At 43.2% G+C, this 24,662-nt stretch overlaps 1 protein-coding gene across 2 annotated transcripts in view; it reads right to left on the bottom strand.

Moving 5' to 3' along the window:
• Positions 1-24,662, bottom strand: part of CCR6 (C-C motif chemokine receptor 6) — a 52,617-nt gene that overhangs the window by 13,323 nt on the left and 14,632 nt on the right. The window contains exons 1-2 of one of the 2 annotated variants that reach the window (XM_073627498.1): positions 15,785-16,112; positions 13,134-13,183 (exon numbers count right to left, since the gene is read on the bottom strand). The gene's annotated coding sequence lies outside the window, so the exon portion shown is untranslated. Of the gene's footprint in view, positions 1-13,133; positions 13,184-15,784; positions 16,113-24,662 lie in introns of those variants that run through there. The other variant, XM_073627497.1, reaches the window with a different exon arrangement.

The raw sequence follows: 24,662 nt of genomic DNA, 5'->3' as shown, positions 1-24,662 counted from the left end.
ATATATATGGGATTATATATATGCAGGTCACATGGGACCTAATTGTCCCCCTTTTTTCTGAGATTTAGATCAATATTATTTTTATTTTTATTTTATTTTTTCACACTTTCAATCTAAATGCACTAATAAGTATCCATAATATCTGATTGATATATTTATGCTCATCAGGGATTAGGTGCACAAACACAATAGAACAGCGCCACATGTACTTCACTTTCTTCTCATTTCTGTACTCCACCTAGTGGTAGTAATTGGTAGAGGCAGCAGTTCTCTTAAACCAGGGGTCTTCAAACTGCGGCCCTCCAGGTGTTCAGGAACTACAATTCCCATCATGCCTAGTCCTGTCTGTGAATGTCAGAGTTTTACAATGCCTCATGGGATGTGTAGTTCTGCAACAGCTGGAGGGCCGTAGTTTGAGGATCCCTGTCTTAAACTAAATATCTTTCTGGCAGTACTTATTCCTTTTGCGCAGAAACATTCATACTCTCTTCCCACTAACATCTAATCACCGCTGCAGGTGAGATAAAAGGGAAGGTCTGGGACAGAGGTGGAGCTCTGGTTTGGAAGACAGGGAAGCTACTTGTGAGAGCTGCAAGGGGCAGGCTAACTTCTAACTTTTTTGTTTTTATCTCTACAACCTGCTAAACCAGGGGTTTTCTAAAGAAAGGTCCAGTTTACTGTTCTTCAGAGTTTCAGGGGCTGGGCTGTGCCCAGTGGGAGTAAACAATGCCTGGTCTTTGGTATTAGGGGGAGAAATACTTAGTGTCAGTGGGAGGAATAGTGTCTCATTTCTTTTGGCAGTGGAAGGAATTATGCTCCATCATTGGTGTCAGTGGCATGAATCATGCCCCACTGTTGGTGTCAGTGGCAAGAATAATCTATTCAATATTGCAAACGCACACGTTCCTGGTAAAATGGCACATAAATAGTGGGTGCTGCAGCGATTACCAGTTGGGTTCTGGAAGCATCAGACAAACGTACATCTTCGCCAGCACACCATGGATCTGCAAGAAGTTGTCCAAGAAGGTTTTTAATGAAAAGAAGTTACATCACAAAAGAGGTGCAATGTTTCGGGGCCGCGCAGGACCTCTTCGTCAGGCATTTGCCTGACGAAGGGGCATCACATGCCTGACAAAGGGATCCTGTGCGGCCCCGAAACGTTGCACCTCTTTTGTGATGTAACTTCTTTTCATTAAAACTTCTTGCTGATCCATGGTGTGCTGGCGAAGATGTACGTTTGCCAGTGGCAAGAATAATGCCTCACTGTTGGTGTCAGTGGCAAGAATGATGCCTCAGGGACTGGATAAAGGCAAGCAAAGGGCCACATCCAGCCCCAGGGCCACAGTTTGGAGACCACTGTTCTAAACACTTGCTGCCATGTAACCCATATATGCAGATGGTAAGCTTTAATGCCCAGCCACTGCACAGATGCATCCATGGCAGCCAGAGGTGTGCTGATGCCAGTGTGGGCCCTTCATACTCCACGGCATTAAAGCCCATTAAAGGGCTGCAGGGAGGTGATGCTAAGGGGTTGTGTGTGAGTTTTTACCATACCTGCAGCCTTAGAGTGTCTTTATACCAAAATGTTTTCCTGGAATAGGACAATTATCTCCAGGAATATTTATCCCCTGACGGTTTTGCCTCCTTGAACCCTGCACCAGTGCTCTACAACCATATAGATTGCATGTGGTTGCGTGGCAGTTGGTAGATACCCCATTCAAGTTCAGTGGGCAGTACTGCCTGCCAAATGCGACAGCAGGGTTTATTTTTGCCTTGGGATATGTACACTCTCCTCCCTTGCTTTAGGGGGAGCACGTGGGGTGGAAAAAAAAAAGCACAGTTGAGCCATGTTTTCACCACCCCCAAATGCTCACCCTTAAGCCACATAGGGAGGGGGGGATATGCCATGGCAAAAATTATACTCTGTCGCATTTGGCAGACAGTACTGCCCACGGAACATGGCCCATTCAGTTGAAAGGGGGTGCCTAGTAGCCGCATAACTGTTCTATGCATGAAGCTGAAGCACACAGGAAAGATACAGAAATTACACATATCCAAAAAAGTGAACCCTGTACATACAGTATCTCACAAAAGTGAATACACCACTCACATTTTTGTGAATATTTTATTATATATTTTCATGTGACAACACTGAAGAAATTACACTTTGCTACAATGTAAAGTAGTGAGTGTACAGCTTGTATAACAGTGTAAATTTGCTGTCCCCTCAAAATAACGCAACACACAGCCAATAATGTCTAAACTGCTGGCAACAAAAGTGAGTACACCCCTAAGTGAAAATGTCCAAATTGGGCCCAATTAGCCATTTTCCCTCCCCGATGTCATGTGACTCGTTAGGGTTACAAGGTCTCAGGTGTGAATGGGGAGCAGGTGTGTTAAATTTGGTGTTATCGCTCTCACTCTCTCATACTGGTCACTGGAAGTTCAACATGGCACCTCATGGCAAAGAACTCTATGAGAATCTGAAAAAAAGAAGTGGTGCTCTGACAAAGATGGCCTAGGCTATAAGAAGATTTCCAAGACCCTGAAATTGAGCATGGTGGCCAAGACCATACAGCGGTTTAACAGGACAGGTTCCACTCAGAACAGTCCTCGCCATGGTCGGCCAAAAAAGTTGAGTGCACATGCTTAGCGTCATATCCAGAGGTTTTCTTTGGGAAATTGACCTATGAGTGCTGCCAGCATTGCTGCAGAGGTTGAAGGGGTGGGGGGGGGGGGGGGGGGGGGGTCAGCCTGTCAGTGCTCAGACCATACGCCGCACACTGCATCAAATTGGTCTGCATGGCTGTCATTCTAGAAAAAAGCCTCCTCTAAAGATGATGAACAAGAAACCCTGCAACAGGCTTTGCTGAAGACACGCAGACTAAGGACATGGGTTACTGGAACCATGTCCTGTAGTCTGATGAGGCCAAGATAAAAACTTATTTGGTTCAGATGGTGTCAAACGTGTGTGGCGGCAACCAGGTGAGGAGTACAATGACAAGTGTAAGAAATATGAATGATTCCGCGCAAAGGGAATAAGTACTGATAGAGAAAGAGTTAATTAAAAGAACTGCTGCTGTACTAATTACTACCACTAGGTGGAGTACTTAGAATGACAAGAAAACAAAGTAGATGTGGCGCTGTTCTTTTGTGCAACTGTCCATAATAAGCCCAAAACATTTTGTGAACAAAATATATCTAATTAAATAAATAAATACATTTGTGCACTGACATATGCATGAAAGTGTACCAACATATTGCACTACATGTCTTCAAATATGCGCAAATGAAAAAAAGGTTACCCAATTCCAAACAAAAACAAATAGACCTACAATGTCCGTACAAAATATATACAGCCCAAACAAATAAACCTAATTTAAATATATGCAAAAAAATAAAAATATATAATAAATGTACAAAATAAAATGCTTCTGTGCTTCTGTGCTGGTGAAACCAATTTTTGATAATTTCCACTTTTCAAAGGTGATCATAGCATGCGTGTCTTATCCGTGCTCCTATTGTGACTGCACTCACCGGAATCCCCCCCCTTGGGGTGTGGAGCATTCACAGTATCTGCCACTGTATAGCACTTTGGAGGCTAGATGTTCCCCGATATAATAGCAGTTTCCAAAAAAAACAAAAAACGGTGACTGGAAGTGATGCAGGAGCGTGTGTTGACCCCATTCTGGTCACCGTTTTTTTTGTCAGCAACAAATGCCTTAATGTTTTTCGCTGAATGCGAGTACTTTTCTTATGCTTTGGAAGCAATAAATTAGTTTAAACAATATTACATTATTTGGAATCCTTTTTCCTCTATGCTTTTATGATATATGAGACAAGAGTGGAAACTACCATTATATCGGGGAACATCTAGCCTCCAAAGTGCTACACAGTGGCAGATATTGTGAATGCTCCACACCCCAATGGGGGGGGGGGGATTCTGGTGAGTGCAGTCACAATAGGAGCACGGATAAGACACGCATGCTATGATCACCTTTGAAAAGTGGAAATTATCAAAAATTGGTTTTACCAGCACAGAAGCACTTTATTTTGTACATTTATTATATATTTTTATGCATATATTTAAATTAGGTTTCACTTGCACAAAAACAATCAATGTGGTTTTTTATACCTTAATGGAAATATTGGCACTAATTTAGTCCTAAATTTATTTGTTGTTTGGGCTGTATATATTTTGTACGGACATTGTAGGTTTATTTGTTTTTGTTTGGAATTGGGTCCTCTCTTTTTTCACTTGCGCATATTTGAAGACATGTAGTACAATATGTTGGTACACTTTCATGCATATGTCAGTGCACAAATGTATTTATTTATTTCATTAGATATATTTTGTTCACAACATTTTTTGGGCTTATTAAGGACAGTTGCACAAAAGAACAGCGCCACATCTACTTCGTTTTCTTGTCACAATGACAAGTATGTCTTGCCTACAGTCAAGCATGTTGGTGGAAGTGTCATGGTCTGGGGCTGCATCAGTACTGACGGCACTGGGGAGCTACAGTTCATTGAGGAATCTATGAATGCCAACATGTATAGTGCCAATATGTACTGTGACATACTGAAGCAGAGTATGATCCCCTCCCTTCGGAGACTAGGTCGCAGGGCAGTATTCTAACATGATAACGACCCTAAACACACCTCCAAGATGACCACTGCCTTGCTAAAGAAGCTGAGGGTAAAGGTGATGGACTGGTCAAGCATGTCTCCAGACCTAAACCCTATTGAGCATCTGTAGGGCATCCTCAAACAGAAGGTGGAGGAGCGCAAGGTCTCTAACATCCACCAGCTCCGTGATGTCGTCATGGAGGAGTGGAAGAGGACCCCAGTGGCAACCTGTGAAGCTCTGGTGAACTCCATGCCCAAGAAGGTTAAGGCAATGCTGGAAAATAATGGTGGCCACACGAAATATTGACAGTTTGGACCCAATTTGGACATTTTCACATGGCTGTGTGTTGAGTTATTTTGAGGGGACAGCAAATTTACACTGTTATACAAGCTGTACAACTTTACATTGTAGCAAAGTGTAATTTCTTCAATGTTGTCACATGAAAACGTATAATAAAATATTTACAAAAATGTGAGGGGTGTATTCACTTTTGTGAGATACTGTATTAAAGTGAAAGTATTGATGTGCTTTACACAAAATAAATAATATACTCAATCTACTCTCTTTACAAATAGTGGAGACATATAATGGGTCTGCCAACTAAGACTGGAGTCTGCAGATTCCCATTAAAGAAGCAATTTCTTCTGTGATGAACTGTATGCTCAGTACTGATAAGCCAATACCTGAAAAAGCACATAATGAGTGGCATGTGTTCTGTACCTGTAACAGATAAAAGGAGAGCAAGCAGCCCTTAGGTCTCATTTACACTTGTGGTTGGGGTGGTAAAAATGCCCAGTTGAAACGTGGTGTTACTGCCCCCAACTGCTGGGGGGGTGTACATATGCCTTGGCAAAAATTATTCATGCTGTTGCATTTGATTGGTAGTACTGCCCGCCAAATATGACCCATTCAATTGAATGAGGACTTCTATCAAAATGTACAATGAATACTGATGTGGCTCACTGGTGCAGGGTTTAAGGAGGTAAAACAGGCAATGAGGAGACGCCGGTAAAATGCCTTCTGAAAAGCGATCCAAATGAGGTTTGCTCTTTCAAGGACAATGCAAGTATAAAACAGGCCTCCAGTTGACAGTGCACCATTTTGCTGGACCTCTGCAAGTTGCTGTAGACTTTGTTAGCAGTGTGTCTGCAATATGGGGAGCTCAGAAAAGGACATTTCTAAAATGAGAGATAGAAAACACAATGGAAGCACATGCATTATAATGGATAGGCCCTTGTGCCTTTAAGGAGGGGTGAGCTCCCTCCAGGCTCACCTGCCCTCTACCTATCCATTATAATGCATGTGCTTCCACTGTGAATGCTCTCAAAATTTGGAGTTAGGACTGCAGAAAATGCTGGGGTGCCTTGACGGGGCTCTTTAGCTTATGCATGTATTTGCAAATGTGTGCAAACAAAACCCCTGTTTTCAATGCATACTGTTAAACAGGATAATTTGGTTGGTTGCAGGCGGGTTGGTAAGTTGAGCTGGGAATTTTCTTTGGTTTTGTTTGACATGCGTTGCCCTTCCATGTGCTCCTTGCTGCAAAGGCCAGTTATAGGTGGAGGCAGTGGCCATTTGTTTGGTCAGCTGCACAGACCTGCAAGGATCTCCATGCGCATCCCAGAGTGTACATCCGTACGGGTCCGATGCACGGATCAGGACAAAAGACAAAATTTCAAAGGACTTGTTAAAAACCATAGAAGTGTTTCTATTTACTTTTCGAATGTGAAGGGGTACTATGTATCCATTCACATAAAAGGGGGGGGGGGGGGGATATTTTATTGTTAATCCCATATTTTATTTTGTTATTCAGATTCTAATAAGCCACTTTTACAAGTGTTTTTTCCACAATATTCCCCTCTCCTCATTTTTCAATTTACACTTTAAAATGCAAAAAAACGCTTCTAAACAAGGCAAGGAACAACATCCCTTGTGATTGCATGGGCAGTGACTGGTACAGTTAACTGAGAGATCTAGCTTCTATTAGACCTCAGATCTTTCCTCTGCCCTCAAAAGCATTTGATAAAATTGACAAAATCCTTGTCGCTGCCGTTTTTTCATACACCATAGAGATGATCAGTAAATGGAAGTTGCTCCTTCATCTCTATGGTGTGCCGACCCAGTCGGAACAGGAGATCCCGATAAGGTAGTGGGCGGTAAAAGGAGGCGGGGGAGACCACCTTCCCCACCTGTATAACTTGTTCCAGAGGCTGTATAGCTTCTTGGGTCACTTTTACATTAAAGAGCATTGCTGACTCTAAAACAACATATCAGGGTCATGATTGCAGCTGCAGCCTCAGTACAGACCCACTCCTCAGTACAGACCACCTCCTCTCCTCAATACAGGCCACCTTCTTAGTACAGACCCCCAATACAGACCACCTCCTAAGTACAGGCCACCAGAACAGACCATCACCTCAGTATAGACCTGCTCCTCTGTACATACCACCTCCTCTCCTCAGTACAAAACCCTTCCCAGTAAAGACCCCCAGTGCAGACCACCTCCCCAGTACAGACCACCTCCTCAGTACAGACCCCCAGTGCAGACCATCTCCTCTGTAAAGACCCCCTCCTCAGTACAGATCACCTCCATAGTAAGTCCCCCAGTGCAGACCCCAACCTCAGTACAGACCCTCTCCTCAGTAAGACTCCCAGTGCAGGCCCCCTCCTCAGTACAGACCCTCTCCTCAGTAATACTCCCAGTGCAGACCCCCTCCCCAGTAAGACTCCCAGTGCAGCCTCCTCCTCAGTACAGGCCACCTCCTCAGTAAGACTCCCAGTGCAGGCCCCCTCCTCAGTACAGACCACCTCCTCAGTACAGACCATCCAGTGCAGATCATCTCCTTAATACAGACTCCTTGTATAGGCCACCTCCTCAGTACAGACCCCCAGTACAGACCACCTCCTTAATCCAGACACCAGTACAGACCACCTCCTCTCCTCAGCACAGGTCACCTTCTTGGGACACAACCCCAGTACAGACCACCTCATCAATACAGACCACCTCCTCAGTACAGACCACCTCCTCTCCTCAGTAAAGGCAACCTACTTAGTACAGGCCCCCAATACAGACCACCTCCTCAAAATTGATCCTCAATACAGACCCCCAGACAACCCACAGTACAGACCAAACTCCAGCATAGGCCAATTCTCCTTTAAACTCACTCACCAGTTGCTGGAGATCGTACAGTATGTGTAGCGGCAGTGAGATGTGTATGTGACAGGAATGGAAGAGTAGTATTCCTCTATAGCTCTTTCATATGCAAACCCATGAGGTCATTATATATAGATTTATGTGCCGCCGATCATATGCATATGCAAATCGCGTGGCAATTTGCAAATATGGCAGTTTAGGTTTCACCACTCAAGTCTCAGATCGAGGTGTGGTTTTCGTTTGTATAGTATATAGTGCGATGGGTCAGTGTGTCGTCCGTGCCCCTGGACGACATCAGAGTGTGGCGAAATACGCGACGGGAGGATTAGCGTGCTGCTGTCATCGCGCTGTGTACCTTAGTAGATGGGTGTTCGCTTGCTGGCCGGCTTCCACAATCTTTTGCTACTTTATTTCTTACTGCGTGTAAATCCCTGGCTGTTTGCTGTGTGTTCCTGCACCATCATATCAAGTATTTGGGAGTCGCCTTTCCATTGCCCCTGGATCAAGGCCTTGGCGAGGTTAACAGCCGCAAGCCCATTTTAGCTTGCCTCTGGTAAGCAAGCATTTTATGTGGTGGAGGTGCACAAGTTCTTTTTGGTGTCATCACTGGTTATAGCAAGATTTTACACATGGGATTATGCCATATGAACTAATTCACATTATTGTCTTTGTGGTGTTGAATGCTATTCTAAGATTTATGCAATCTATTTGAATTTTTTAAGGTTATAAACCTATGATTTTAACACAACACACTTTTTTCAACCACTGTTAGCGCAGCTCCTTTTTGATATCAATTCTCTAGCTGTGCTGGGAACTCAGCCTGCTCTCCTCCAATGATCAGACTTGTCCTGTCATGCCCCTGTGCACAGCCATTCACTGGGAAGCTCAGTGTACTGCTGCTTCTCCTGCCCCAGCTATTATGCAGCTGAGAACAGATGGAATGTGATCACCTATAAAAAGGGAAAAAGGTGGTTATGTTTTTTTATAGCTATGCAAATATGTTTTGCCTTTCATTTCTATTTTAAACCGAATTGGGTGTTTTCCACACCCAAAGGTCTCAAATGTTCATTGAACCTGCCTCACGCTGAACCCAGGTACATTTGGCTCATCCCTAGTCACTAACTATTACTAGATATACTATGAGCTGGATAAATGATGACCTTTATAGGCAGAAAAGCAAAGGGACAGTTATTAAAGCCACTATAATTTTTTTTTTAAAAGTCAGCAGCTACAAACACTGTAGCTGCTGACTTTAAATAAGTAGACTTACCTGTCCTGGGTGCCCGCGATGTCTGCCGGCCGAGGCCGACCCGTCCCTCAGCTCTCGGGTCGGCACCACCATCCTAAGTAAGAGAAACAGGCAGTGGAGCCTTGCGGCTTCACTGCCAGTTTCCTACTGCGCACGCGCGAGCGGCGCGGCGATCTGTGAATGGTCCCGTGGTTTTCTGGGAACACACACAGTTCCCAGAAGGCAACGGGGCCGCTCAGCTAGGAGCAGAACACGCCGCGGAATAGGAAGAGGCAGATTAGGAAGACTGCCTAGCAACAAGGGTTCTGGTAAGTTTAAAAATGTTTTTTTTCAAATGTTTTTTTTAAATCTTTTTAGGATTTTTGGTGCTATTTTTTTTTCAGGGTGGCCCTCCACTTTAACATGAATGAGAGGCTCAATAATGTATGCTTTTTCTTTGAAGGAAATATTCTCAGTTATAACTATTTTTTAAGTAAGTTAAAACTACTGAGATACGACTAATGTAAAGGCCCATACACACGATAGGACTTTTTGACAACAAAAATGCAAATTAGCTGTTTTAAGGCAACATCCTACCGTGTGTACGCTCCATCGGACAAACTTTTTCGGTTTTCATCTGACTTTTGTTGGCTGTGCGAACAGACAAACTTTCCGGCAACAAAAGTCCTATGGTGCAAAATCCTATCATGTGTACACAAGTCCATAGGACTTTAGTCCAAAGTACAAACACGCATGCTCAGAACCAATGCAAAAGATCAGACAACAATACAGAAGTTGACCAAAGGGTGGCGGTAAAGAGCTGAAAAACCACATGATTTGGTGAAAGTTGGCTGAAAAAGTCCTGCTGTGTGTATGCTTAATTAGTTTATGGCCGACGCCCTTTGTACAAAAATCCACGGGAAAGTTTGTACAAAGTCCTATCGTGTGTATGGGCCTTAACACGTTTATTATTTCTACAATGGGTTAGGCAACGCTAACCTCTCCTACCATAGACAAAAGTAGCCAGTTCACTTGTGAGTCAAAAGGCCCATACACACGATCGGACTTTTTGACAACAAACATGCAAATTAGCTGTTTTAAGGCAACATCCTACCGTGTGTACGCTCCATCGGACAAATATTGGCTGTGCAAACATACAAAATTTCCAGCAACAAATGTCTTATGGTGCAAAATCCTATCGTGTGTACACAAGTCCATAGGACTTTAGTCCAAAGTACAAACACGCATGCTCAGAACCAATGCAAAAAATCAAACAATACAGAAGTTGACCAAAGGGTGGCGGTAAAGAGCTGAAAAACCACGTGATTTGGTGAAAGTTGGCTGAAAAAGTCCTGCCATGTGTATGCTTAATTAGTTTACAGCCAATGCCCTTTGTACAAAAATCCATAGGAAAGTTTGTACAAAGTCCGATCGTGGTATGAGGCTAAAGAAAGAATCCTGTTTGGCAAATTAATATTTTAAGTCAAAATTTTAAGTCAAATGCATAAATAGCACGACAATATGAGAAGTATTGAAGTTGCAGTCACAGTACGATGACACTAACAGGCTACTGTCTATCCCACAATGTCATTCTAAAAAGATTTGGGGGATTTACATGTTGACCTGTGAGTGGAGGGACTTCCAATTGTCCTTGATGGCTTGGGAGTCAAAGAAAGCCAACCCACACACAGGTTCTGTACTGCACTGTATACTTGGTGAAGCCACATATTCAGGGCCGCTGATAGAAATTGTGGGGCCCGTACAGCCTACCTGACGGGGCCCCCTTCAGCCTCACCCCTGGTCCCTCCTTCAGCCCCACCCCTGGCCCCGCCCCTATACAGAGAGGCTAGGGTATACGTAAAGGCTAAATTGTGCTTATTTAAAAATATGCGCCACACAGAGCTGGAAAATGGACATGGTTTAAATTACGCTTAATTATTGGGCATGGCTTAAAGGGGTGTGGTTAGTCTAAGATGACTGTGTGTAGGATGCAGATGATACTGTACTGTGTTCAAAACTGCACTGTCCAATTTGTCACAGTCAAACTGGTCTACATGAAAAAGAAGAAGATGCCATTTATTTCAGCTAAGCCCACTTTAAAAAAAAAAAGTTTTTTCTAAACTTTTAGCCCGGGTTCACACCTATGCGAATTAGAGGTGCGTTTCCGCACCTCTAATTCGCATAGCAGGAGAATGTGACTGGCTCCCTATGGAGCCGGTTCACATATCTCCGGGGCGGCTGCGGTGCGCACTGCACAAAAACGCTGTGCGTCTTTGGCTGCGTTTCAGGGCCGAATTCAGGCATAGAATCGGCCCTGATTCGTCCCTGAAACGGTGAACAGGGACGCACAGCGCTCCTGTGCGGTGCGCAGCGTATTATGGTGTGAACCCGGGCTTAATGAAAAGTAATATTATGTCTAAGGGCCGGTTCACACCATGCCAGCATCTGAATTGCGAAGGAATGTGCTTTGGATTCCCATACAATTCAACCTTCCTGCAAAACGCACTGCTTTTGCGATCTGCAGCAGGTGTCAATAAAAAGTTAATGACATCTCAAACGCATTTCGCAAGCGTAGTGTGTTTGCCCTGCCAGTCCTGGATCACCATGTGATCTAGTTGCAGTGCATGTTAAAAAGTAGTGCATACACTCCTTTGGTGCATTGCAATTTTAGCCCATTCAAAATGAATGAGCTTGAAATTGCACTGCACAGACCTACATGTGAATTGCACAGGAAAGCGCAGTGCGTTCCTGTGTGATTCAGCTCCAGGCATGGTGTGATCCAGTGATCTAAAAATTTAGATAGAAGTAATAAAAAGTGGTGTTTGCTGACATTGATGGCATCTTTTTTCATGTAGCACTTCTGTGGGAAATTGGGCAGTGCAGTTTAACCACTTGCAACCCACCATATAGCAGAATGACGGTGGCAAAATGGTTTCAGTATCCTGACTGGGAGTCATAGGACGTCCTCAGGACACACCGCAACTCCAATTTCTGACGGACACTCTTTACCACGTGATCAGCCATGTCCAATCACGGCTGATCACGATGTAAATAGGAAGAGCCGGTGATTGGCTTTTCCTCACTCGTGTCTGACAGACGCGAGTAGAGGAGAGCCGTTCGGCTGCTCTCCTGATGGGGGGTCTGTGCTGATTGTTTATCAGCACAGCCCCCCCCTCAGATCCTGCCCAGGACCATCATCATGCCGCCCAGGACCACCAGGATGGCCATCCACACTGGACCACCAGGTATGCCCCCCTAGACCCCCAGGGAAATACTAATCTGTGCCCAGGCAGCTGCCAATCAGTGCCCACTCACAATGTCTACCACTGCCAGTACCACCAGGGATGCCTATCAGTGCCTCATATCAGTGCCGCGTATCAGTGCCACGTATCAATGCCCATCAGTAGTGCCCATCAGTACCACCCATAAGAACCCATCTTTGCAGCCTTTCAGCGCCCATCAGTGTCGCCTATCAGTGCCCATCAGTGCCCACCAGTGCCACCCATGAGTGCCCATCAGTGCCGCCTATCAATGCCCATCAGTGATACATATCAGTGCCACCCATCATTGCTGCCTACCAGTGCCGACTATCAGTGCCCATCGTCAGTGCCTGTCAGTGCCCGCTCATTGGTGCCACCTCATCGGTGCTGCCTTATCAGTGCCGCCTTATCAGTGCCCATCAGTGAAAGAGAAAACTTACTTATTTAATAGATTTTATAACAGAAACAAAAGCAAAACTTTTATTTTTTTCAAAATTTTCGGTCTTTTTTTATTTGTTTAGCAAAAAATGAGATGTTTAGCCCCCAAGTGAGAGCAGCTAAACAGCTGCTGAGGGAGGAGCTGAGGAGGGGAGGAGCGGAGGAGGAGATGAGGGGGGAGTTGGAGAAAGACTTTTTTTTTTTCTTCTGCAATCTGTTCAGATTGCTCGGCCCCCCTGGTGGCTGGGCCCGGTACAACAGGGCCAGTTGTACTGGCTTATCAGCTGCCCTGCACATAATTGTGCAGGATTGTGGGATTTGTTAGACAGGTCCATATCCAGCCTTGTGGGAACATGAATAGCTGCACCATTCGAACTCCACTAGTTTCAGTAATAAGTAAGGTAATGGTTGTGAAACACTTACTTGGGATTTGGAAACTGTAAATCACTGTAAAGCTCTGAAGCAGCGATAATCTATAAAATAAATAAAAAAGAGAAATTGATTTCTAAATTTTTATTACTATTAGAGTAGAAGAAAGTAGATAACATGGTCACTTAGTTTGTAAACTTACTTTGTGAAGATCCCCACACATTTACTTCCATGAATTGTGACCAATATTAACCACTGTAAGACCCGGCCTTTTCTGACAATTTTTTGCTACATAATTACCTGGAATGCCCAAACATTATATATTGGTTTTAGCATTGACTCTAGAGAATAAAATGGTGGTTGTTGCAATTTTTTTATGTCACACGGTATTTGCACAGCGATTTTTCAAACGCAATTTTTTTGGAAAAAAAAATACACTTTAATGAATTTCAATGCAAAAAACCCCATAATATATAACCCAATTTTTGGTAACATAAAAAAGATAATGTTACATCGAGTAAATAGATACCTATCATGTCATGCTTTAAAACTGAGCATGCTTGTAGAACGGCAACAAACTATGATATCTTCATAGGTGACGCTTTAACATCTTTTACAGGTTACCAGTTTTGAGGAGGTCTAGCACAAAAATTATTGCTCTCACTATAACGTTCATGGTGATACCTCACATGTGTGGTGCGAACACTATTTACATATACATGTGCGACCTACATATGCGTTGGCTTCTGCGTGCCAGCATGGAGGGATAGGGGCCCTTTAAAATGCTTTATTTTTTTATTATTATTTTTTATTATATATACACATATATATTTTTTTTACACTGTCCCTTTGTTTTGTTTTTTGTTTTTTATCCCTGTCACAAGAAATGTAAACATCCCTTGTGATAGAAAAAATGGATGGCAGGCCCTCTTTATAGAGACATCTGGGGTCCCCAGATCTCTCCTCTACCCTTGAAAGCATCAGATAAAAAAACATTGATTGAGGGGAGAATTTACCTAGCATAAACACAGATATAAGGGAGAAAAACAAGCCTGAATTTTTAACTCTTGACCAGTTTACTATAAAAGTATTCTTTATTAGTGGTGGGGATCACACTGGAAGTGTGTGAAGAAGGAAGAATAAGAACACCTGTCAGCCATCGATGGCTGGTGCGCTGATTTGCCAGAGGGGGAGCCAATCAGCGGGTTCGGCAGAAGCGATGTCCGCCGGCCACCTGTGATCGCTCCCCACAGTCTGTCAGAGATGAACCAAGTGATCTTATGTTCCTGCTAACCAGGAACACGGATAACTGTGTTCATCTAGTGAATCCACCCCCCACACAGTTAGCAAGCACCCCCTAGGGACACATTTAACCATTTGATCGCCCCCGATGTTAACCCTTTCCCAGCCAGTGTCATTAGTACAGTAACAGTCCAAGGATGTGGAAGGGAATTCCACATCCTTGCCGCTCTTACAGTTAAGAACCCTCTACATAGTTTAAGGTTAAACCTCTTTTCTTCTAATTTTAATGAGGGGCCACGTGTCTTGTTAAACTCCCTTCCGCAAAAAAGTTTTATCCCTATTGTGGGGTCAGCAGTACGGTATTTATAAATTTAAATCATATCCCCTCTCAAGCGTCTCTTCTCCAGAGAGAATAAGTTCAGTGCTCGCAACCTTTCCTCATAACTAAGATCCTCCAGACCCTTTATTAGCTTTGTTACCCTTCTTTGTACTCGCTCCATTTCCAGTACAGCAAAAAATGGGGGGTAAAAAGTCCTTGAATCCACACTCACCAAAGTAGCAAACAGCAAATGGAGTACCAGCCGATTCGTCAATATGTGACGGGATACCTGCCCTAAAAGCAATGGCACTATATCAACAACAGAAAGAGGAGACAAGGGAGTCCCCAGAAAGCAAAAAAGGGGAATGGTCAACTACGGCTTATGGTACAAAAATGCAAAAAGGCTTTATTAAGGGTAGGGGGGGTGGGGGTATTTACATATACAAAAAATTCCAAATATATGTAGGATAAACAATGTATCTAAATAACACAGTCCGTCTCACTACACTAAACCAAAATTAAAAACCATGCTGCAACATTGATGAATAAAACTGCAGAGCGTGCCTGCAGGCCAAAAACGCATGCAGTGTCCATTTGAATCCAGAGAAAAAAGTATTGCACCAAACATTACATGAAGTAAGCTACTGATGGGATATCAAGTCTTATGTGGTCTAGTATTAACTGTGCATCAGATTGAGCAGTACTGAGAAAAAAAAAAAAAAAAAAAAAAAAAAAAAAAACCCCACATATATCCACATAGACAGGACCTTACATAGCTGAATTAGGTGGGGTTTTTTAAAAAAAACCTCTATTAGAAGGAAATCCTCCACAAGCAGCTTCCAACCTCAGTGCACTAAATGTGTGTTTACACCAGTTGTTTTGGAAATGGAAAGACCAGCGTTCCTGTTACTAGGTATGTCCAGTGCACAAACACTATTTCCTCAATGCAGCATAAAAGGAGCAAAGGACAAACCACTCCAAAGAAAGGGCTTAGTCTCTTTTCCAATCTAGACCAGGATGATATTTTCACAGTTCATCAGTTTCAAGTGTGTCAATCCATGCAGGAGGGTGAATGGCAAACAGATGCAAAGACTATTGATAAGCAGGTAAGGAGGGAAAGAGAAACTGCCCATTGGGCTCTCACCTCTTTCAAGTACTGGGGATGTCCTCAGACTCTGCTGTCTTGCTGTTTGGCATGGAGCGGCTCACAGTCAGTTCAGAGCAACATTCAGTGTGTAGTCACAGCACACCATTCTCCTCAATAGTAGACACTGCAGACTGTGTGATCACATGACCGGTCACATGGTTAGGAAGAGACCAGGAACCAGGAACTTTGCATTCAATTGCTGATGCGGAATTAGCTTGTGAAGTATGGTGCTGTATGCAAATCACAGGGAAACCCTTTTATATTGCTGGAAAAGGAAGCATGTTGAAGGCCTGCTGACAAGCCCTGCAGGGGCTGCGTTGACGTTTCGTATGCCTCCGCGTACTTCTTCAGAACAATTTGGCATTGAATTAAGGTTGATTTAAATAGGGAACACTGTCCAATCAGATCAAACCATGCCAAATAGCTATTTTCTGCCATCTTGTGGTCACATCAGGTAATGCAGTGGAAAAAAAGGTGCCAATCAGTTGCTCAAACAAAAAAGTACTTATTTGCAAGGGGGGAGAAAGAAATACAATCTCACATATCACCAGGCATCAAGTAAAGAGCGCAATAGACATTGTAATAAATTTCCTCATAAGGTGGAATGGCCCTCATGGTCAGAAATAAATTCAAAAACAACCAAAACAAGAGATCAGCCGGGGAGCCTTTATAAAACACTTCAAACCTAATGTTTATGGTTCAAGAAAGACACTCAGGCTTAGTTCGTGGTTCAAGCCATTAGGTTGAAGAGTACCAAGCCTGAATATCCATTTTTTCTCTTTGCGTAGGAGTACCCTGTCAAAGTCACCCCTACGGTCTGTCAGAGAAAGGGCATAAAAGCCCTTTACCCTCAGACCTGTGGTTTTGCCCTGATGAAAATCCAAAAAGTGTTGAGCCACTGAAGTTTCTTCCTTTAGCCTGATACTCTTCAGGTGTTCCCCGAATCTAACACGCAGCTGTCTCTTAGTTTTGCCTACATACAATTTATGACATGGGCATTCGAGAACATAGAGTATTCTAGTTGTGGCACAGTTAATGAAAGACCGAATCTCAAATTGTTGACTACCATCCGAATTTCTAAAGGTTTTTGAGCGGTCCACATACTTACATGTGCCACAGGGGCCACACGGAAACATGCCGTTGACCCGAGGCATATCAGTGAGCCAACTTCTATTTGAGGGCCGTACAAACTCAGATTGCACCAGCATGTCATTGAGGTTTTGGGCTCGTTTAGCAACCATTGACGGTCTCTCACCGATAATTTGCCTCGACCCAACAGCCCGCAACAGTATGTGCCAATGTTTTGAGAGGATTGTATTAACCTGGTGCCACTGGGACCCATAGGGGGTGATAAATCTCACCAGTCCCTCAGTCTCCTGTTGTGTCTTTTTCTGGGGTAAGAGGAGGTCAGCTCTCCTCTTATGTCCTGCGATGCTCATTGCTCGCTTGAGGGTACGGTGGGGGTATCCCCTTTCCCTGAAACTTTGGTAGAGTTGTTTAGATTCGGAAAAGTAGTCCTCCTCAGTAGAGCAATTTCTGCGGATTCTCATGAACTGTCCAACCGGGATCCCACGTATCAGAGACTTGGGGTGGTGGCTATCCGCCTGTAGTAATGTATTTGCGGCTGTTTCCTTTCGGAAAGTACTAGTAATCAACCTACCACCCTCAAGTCGGATAGATAGGTCCAGGAAGGAGAGTTGATGGGGATCCGCAGTATAAGTTAGATGTATATTTCTAGTGTTGTTTTCTAGCTCTGCCATAAACACCTCCAGTTCATCTGAAGTCCCTGCCCATACCATCAGGACATCATCGATGTACCTCAGCCAGCAGCATGCATGGCCGAGGTACATCGATGAGGCATAAACTTTCTCCTCCTCCCACCAGCCCAGGTGCAGACACGCATAGGCCGGGGCCCATGGGGCTCCCATTGAGGTGCCACGCAGCTGCTGATAGTTAGACCCAGAGAACTGGAAAAAGTTGTGCTTGAGTGCAAGCTCTAGGAGATCAATGATGAATTCATTTTGGGCTCCCATTTCTGGGAAGTGTTTCTCTAGGAAGTGATATACCGCCAAAATGCCCCACTCGTGGGGAATAGATGTGTAAAGCGACTCCACATCGATCCCCACGAGTAGGGCACCCTCCGGGAATTCTAATGCACTAATCTTATTCAATACGTCCCCTGTGTCACGTACGTACGAAGTCAAAGACAAGACCATGTCCTTGATTAAGGAGTCTATATATTTCCCCAGTCTCTCCAGGGGACCACAAATGGCGGAGACAATAGGTCTTCCTGGAGGGGCCTTTCTATTTTTATGGACCTTAGGGATTATATAAAATGTTGGTTTATTGAAGTCCACCACTCTCAAGAATTCCAATTCCTTTTTAGAAATTAAATTGGCCTCAAATGCCCATTGTAATTTCTCATTAATAAGTTCCACCAGGTCCTGGAATGGATCATGGTGTAGTCTTTTATAGGTAGATTCATCATTTAGGAGTCGTCGTACCTCCCCCTCGTAAAAATCCACCGAGAGGAGGACGACATTACCTCCTTTATCACTCTTTTTGATAATCACTTGGTCCGCTTCCCTAAGCTCTTTTAATGCCTTCCTTTCCTCATATGTGAGGTTATCACCCATGGTGGTTTCCCAATTTAATTTTTTGAGGTCCTCCTCAACAAGGTCGAGGAACACCCCAAGCCATTTGTTCTTCCGAAATAAAGGCATTTTGGTTGAACGGATCTTTAATTTGGGATCTCTTTTCCACCCCGACATCTCTGGAGCTTCCTCCTCACCAGAGGACTGGCCTCCTTCTTCCATCAATATCATTAATGATTCTAGGGCCTCAGTTTCTCTGGTATCTAGCTGTAGATCATTTAGGGGAGTTTTGTCAGAATAGATCTCCTTGAGGTATACTTTCCTCAAAAAAAGGCAGAGGTCCTTATATACCCCAAAGTGGTCCATACTCGTAGTAGGGGAAAAGGATAGACCCTTGCTTAATAAATCAATATGTCGTTTCTCCAATTGAAAATCAGAGAGATTAATGATTTTAAAATCTTCTACTGGGTCATTCAAATGGAGTGCATTTAGCTGGGGCGTTTTTGGCTCCGAGTCGTTGTCCGCTCTGTTCCTATTGGGTCCCCCCTTCCTTCCTTCCTTCCTTGTCTTCCTTTTCCTCGATTCCCTCCTCCTCCTGTTGTCCCTTGTTTGCCTCCCTTTAGTATACCCCTGGACGGGGGAGATTTCTGCTGGTCCAGTAGGTCTTTGTCTAAAAAAGACACGGTATGGCGTGTTTCGTCTGCATCAGCAATTGAATGCAAAGTTCCTGGTTCCTGGTCTCTTCCTAACCATGTGACCGGTCATGTGATCACACAGTCTGCAGTGTCTACTATTGAGGAGAATGGTGTGCTGTGACTACACACTGAATGTTGCTCTGAACTGACTGTGAGCCGCTCCATGCCAAACAGCAAGACAGCAGAGTCTGAGGACATCCCCAGTACTTGAAAGAGGTGAGAGCCCAATGGGCAGTTTCTCTTTCCCTCCTTACCTGCTTATCAATAGTCTTTGCATCTGTTTGCCATTCACCCTCCTGCATGGATTGACACACTTGAAACTGATGAACTGTGAAAATATCATCCTGGTCTAGATTGGAAAAGAGACTAAGCCCTTTCTTTGGAGTGGTTTGTCCTTTGCTCCTTTTATGCTGCATTGAGGAAATAGTGTTTGTGCACTGGACATACCTAGTAACAGGAACGCTGGTCTTTCCATTTCCAAAACAACTGGTGTAAACACACATTTAGTGCACTGAGGTTGGAAGCTGCTTGTGGAGGATTTCCTTCTAATAGAGGTTTTTTTTAAAAAACCCCACCTAATTCAGCTATGTAAGGTCCTGTCTATGTGGATATATGTGGGTTTTTTTTTTTTTTTCTCAGTACTGCTCAATCTGATGCACAGTTAATACTAGACCACATAAGACTTGATATCCCATCAGTAGCTTACTTCATGTAATGTTTGGTGCAATACTTTTTTCTCTGGATTCAAATGGACACTGCATGCGTTTTTGGCCTGCAGGCACGCTCTGCAGTTTTATTCATCAATGTTGCAGCATGGTTTTTAATTTTGGTTTAGTGTAGTGAGACGGACTGTGTTATTTAGATACATTGTTTATCCTACATATATTTGGAATTTTTTGTATATGTAAATACCCCCACCCCCCCTACCCTTAATAAAGCCTTTTTGCATTTTTGTACCATAAGCCGTAGTTGACCATTCCCCTTTTTTGCTTTCTGGGGACTCCCTTGTCTCCTCTTTCTGTTGTTGATATAGTGCCATTTCCAGTACATCCTTCCCGAGGACTGGTGCCCAGAACTGGACAGGATACTCTAGGTGCGGCCGGACCAGAGTGTTGTAGAGCGGGAGAATTATCATTTTATCTCTGGAGTTAATCCCCTTTTTTAATGCATGCCAATATTCTGTTTGCTTTGTTAGGCTCAGCAATAGTATGCAATGCCAAGCTGCTGCTATCATCTACTAGGACTCCCAGGTCCTTTTCCATCCTAGATTCCCCCAGAGGTTCTCCCCCCAGTGTATAGATTGCATACATATTTTTGCCACCCAAATGCATTATTTTACATTTTTCTACATTAAACCTCATTTGCCATGTAGTTGCCCACCCCATTAATTTGTTCAGATCTTTTTGCAAGGTTTCCACATCCTGCGGAGAAGTTATTGCCCTGTTTAGCTTAGTATCGTCCGCAAATACAGAGATTGAACTGTTTACCCCATCCTCCAGGTCATTTATGAACAACAAATATAAGATTGGTCCCAGCACAGAACCCTGGGGGACCCCATTACCCACCTCTGACCATTCAGAGTACTCCCTATTTATCACCTCCCTCTGAACTCGCCCTTGTAGCCAGTTTTCAATCCATGTACTCAACCTATGGTCCATGCCAACGGACCTTATTTTGTACATTAAACATTTATGGGGAACTGTGTCAAATGCTTTTGCAAAATCCAGATACACCACGTCTACGGGCATTCCTTTATCTAGATGGCAACTCACCTCCTCATAGAAGGTTTATAAATTGATTTGGCAAGAACGATTCTTCATGAATCCATGCTGATTACTGCTAATGATACCGTTCTCGTTACTAAAATCTTATATATAGTCCCTTATCATCCCCTCCAAGAGCTTGCATACTATTGATGTTAGGCTAACTGGTCTGTAATTCCCAAGGATGTATTTTGGGCCCTTTTTAAATAAGGGCCCAAAAGTTTCCCAAGTCTAATTTTAACTCTGTCCTCTGTTAACCATGGAGGTGCTTCCTGTGATGTGTCATAAGGATAAACACTGCAGTTTTGGTTACTGAAGCCCCCCTGATTCCCTCGTGAAGAGGGAGGAGAAGAATGAATTCAATACCTTTGCCATCTCCCCATCCTTTGTAGCCAGATGTCCTTCCTCATTCTTTATGGGGCCAATATGGTCTGTCCTCCCTTTTTTACTGTTTACATACTTAAAGAATCTCTTGGGATTTTTTTCGCTCTCCTCCGCTATGTGTCTTTTGTGTTCTATCTTAGCCGCCCTAATTGCACCCTTACATTTCTTTTTGCATTCTTTATAAAGTACGAATGCTGATGATGATCCCTCAACCTTGTATTTTTTGAAGGTCTTTTCCTTTGCTTTTATATGCATTTTTACATAGGAGTTAAGCCATCCAGGACTTTTGTTCGCTCTTTTAAATTTATTACCGAATGGGATGCATTGGCTAATGCCCTTATTTAATATTCTCTTAAAGCAAATCCATCTCTCCTCCGTGTTCTTTGTTCCTAAGATTTTATAACAATTCATGCCTTCTAACAAGGTTCGTAGTGTAGGGAAGTTGGCTCCTTTTAAAGTCTTTGTATTCCCCTTATGTTTCATATTTGTGTGATTTATACTGAAGCCAATTGACCTGTGATCGCTGTTTCCTAAATTGCCCCGTATTTCCACATCCGTGATCAGGTCTGTATTGTTGGTAATCAGTAGATCCAGTAACGCTTTATTTCTAGTTGGTGCATCTACCATCTGAACCATGAAATTGTCCTGCAAGACATTTAGGAACTGGCGAGCCTTAGACGAATGTGTGGTTCCCTCCGCTCATTCTATGTCTGGATAATTAAAATCCCCCATTATGATAACACTTCCCATCCTTGCTACTAATTCAACTTGTTATAGGAGATCCGTCTCCCCCTCCTCCCTCAGGTTAGGGGGCCTATAGCATACTCCCAGTAATATTTTCCCCTTTGCTTCATTCCTTTGCGATAAAGGGTATACCCTTAAATGGTTGCCAGCCAATCATGAGAGCTGTTGAACCATGTCTCTGAAATTAGCACAAAATCCAAATCCTACTTGTACAACACTATTTCTAAACAAAAATGCCGTAAATCTATCTCCTATTTTGTAGACGCAATAACTTTTGTGCAAACCAATCAATATACGCTTATTGGGATTTTTTTTTTTACCAAAATATGTAGTAGAATACAAATTGGCCTAAATTGTTGAAGATATTTTTTTATAGCAGAAAGTAAAAAATATAGTTTTTTTTTCAAAATTGTCGGTATTTTTTTGTTTATAGCGCAAAAAATTAAAACTACAGAGGTGATCAAATACCACCAAAAGAAAGCTCTATTTGTGGGAAAAAATACATTAGTTTTACTTGGGTACAGCATTGCATGATCGCGCAATTGTCTGTCGGTTAAAGTAACACAGCGCTGTATTGCAAAAAAAATGGCCAGCATTTTTTTTCCATAAAAATGACATACATGTATTTTGCGATTTTACACATTCATTAATTTTTGTTGCCATCCTAATCTGTCATTTACAAACAAGCAGAGTCAACAAGGCCAGACTGACAACCACAGTCTGCAAAATAGGTACACTGGTGGTACACTTCCTACCAGCATTCTGCAGCACACTAGTAATAGAGAGATCAATGATAAAGCTGATGAAAATCAACTTCTCATTTCCATTACATTTCCCAGAACTGCCACAGATATCATAAAAGAAAAAGTCCTTGTGGTGAAATACATTTCGTAGCTCTACTCTGAATGCTGGGGCTCTCCTCCTCCTCAGCAGCGGCACAGACGTGACTGACGTCACTGGTTGCTAGACGCCAGGTGGCACAGGTGCTAGCAACCAGTGCAGGGAACGCTAGAGGCCAAGCCAGCAGCGTGGCTCCACCCACCTCCTCCCTCCATCTTCTAGAGGCTCCAGCATGGCGTGAAGACAGGGTCTCTCTCTTTGCGCTATATTCCAGCCCAGAACGATTGCAGTTCCTCTGCATTTCTTAGTTTTACCTCAGAAACAGCATTTTTGATGTCACCCCACAAGTTTTCTGTTGGATTAAAGGCAAAGTTCAGCTTTTTTTTTTCTTCTAAAATCCAGTTCCCCTATGCACCAATATAGCATTCATGTACGTTTTTTGGAAAAATATCAAATCGTTCTATAAAATCTACAGACGCCTTACCTTACTGTCCTCATCCATGATTCCAAACTTATCTATTGCTTCTGTCTTACATCCTTACAGACTTTAGGTCATGATACAGGAAGGAGTTGACCAGCTGACCTTCTTGGCACACACCCGGCATCATCCACCCTCCCATTCCGAGCTGCACGTTTTTTTAAATGAAATGCAATCAATCAGTGATCACCCTTATCACTAAATACAAAATCAGATTGCAATGTGTATGGTCATCTTTTTACAAGTACATAGGAGGGAGTGGACAGAAACACTCAGCTGTTAAGCCCTGTTCACATCTCTGCATAGTGGGAACTCGCATTCCCACATGCATTTTTTTTTTTGCGAGGTTGTGAGGTGTTTTGGAGCATTTTCACGTATCACACATAGGACAGCCCATCCACCTGAATGGGCTGCCCTACACACAGCAATTGCCCCAAAGAAGCTTCAGAACTTTTTTTAGAGCGGAACTTGGTGCAGTTTTTACTGCGATTTTTGGTGCAGCACATTTCTGAAATGCAAGGAAACACACAGATGTGGATGGAGCCTCATTGTTCTTGTGTTATCGCACCAATTTAATTTTCAGGCCCCATTCACATCTAATATAGTAGGAGTGAACGTTTTGTGGCTCGTTTTTCCTGTGACACGCATAGGGCAAACACGCATGGCAAAATGTGTGTTTGCTTCTGTGTTTTGTGTGTGATGTTAACAATTAGGCACTGAAAGCGCAACTAGTAATTTTAGGTGTATAAAGGTGGCCATACACTATACAATCTGATTGTACAAGATGGTATATTTACCAAATTGATATAATAGGAGGAAATGCCTATCTAGCCAATCACTCTATATCCAATCAGGCAGGCCCTTTCACTACATAATTGATGGCAGATCTAAAGGAGATTGTACAATCAGATTGTATAAATTTGAAAAAATTAATGGCAAATGCTGCAAAATGCACAGTAAAAAACATGCAACCCACAAAACGCGAAAAATGTCCCTTAAGCCACATATAGCACAGCTCATTTAAATTAACAGGCTGCTGTATGCGTGTCACAGGAAAAACGAGCCACAAAATGTTCACTCCCACTATGCTAGATGTGAATGGGGCCTGAAAGTGAAATTGGTGCGATAACAAAAGAACAATGAGGCTCCATTCACATCTGTGTGTTTCCTTGCATTTCAAATGTGCTGCACCAAAAATTGCAGAAAAAAACGCACCAAGCTCCGCTCTAAAAAAAGTTCTGAAGCTTCTTTGAGGCGATTGTTGCGTGTAGGGCAGCACATTCAGGTGGATGGGCCGCCTTATGTGTGATGAATGAAAATGCTCCAAAACACCTTCCCACCTCGCACAAAAGAAAAGAAAAAAAAAATGTGCGAATG

Source organism: Aquarana catesbeiana, linkage group LG04 (genome assembly GCF_042186555.1).
Source record: "Aquarana catesbeiana isolate 2022-GZ linkage group LG04, ASM4218655v1, whole genome shotgun sequence".
NCBI lineage: Eukaryota > Metazoa > Chordata > Amphibia > Anura > Ranidae > Aquarana > Aquarana catesbeiana.
This window is presented reverse-complemented; position numbering and strand designations above follow the sequence as displayed.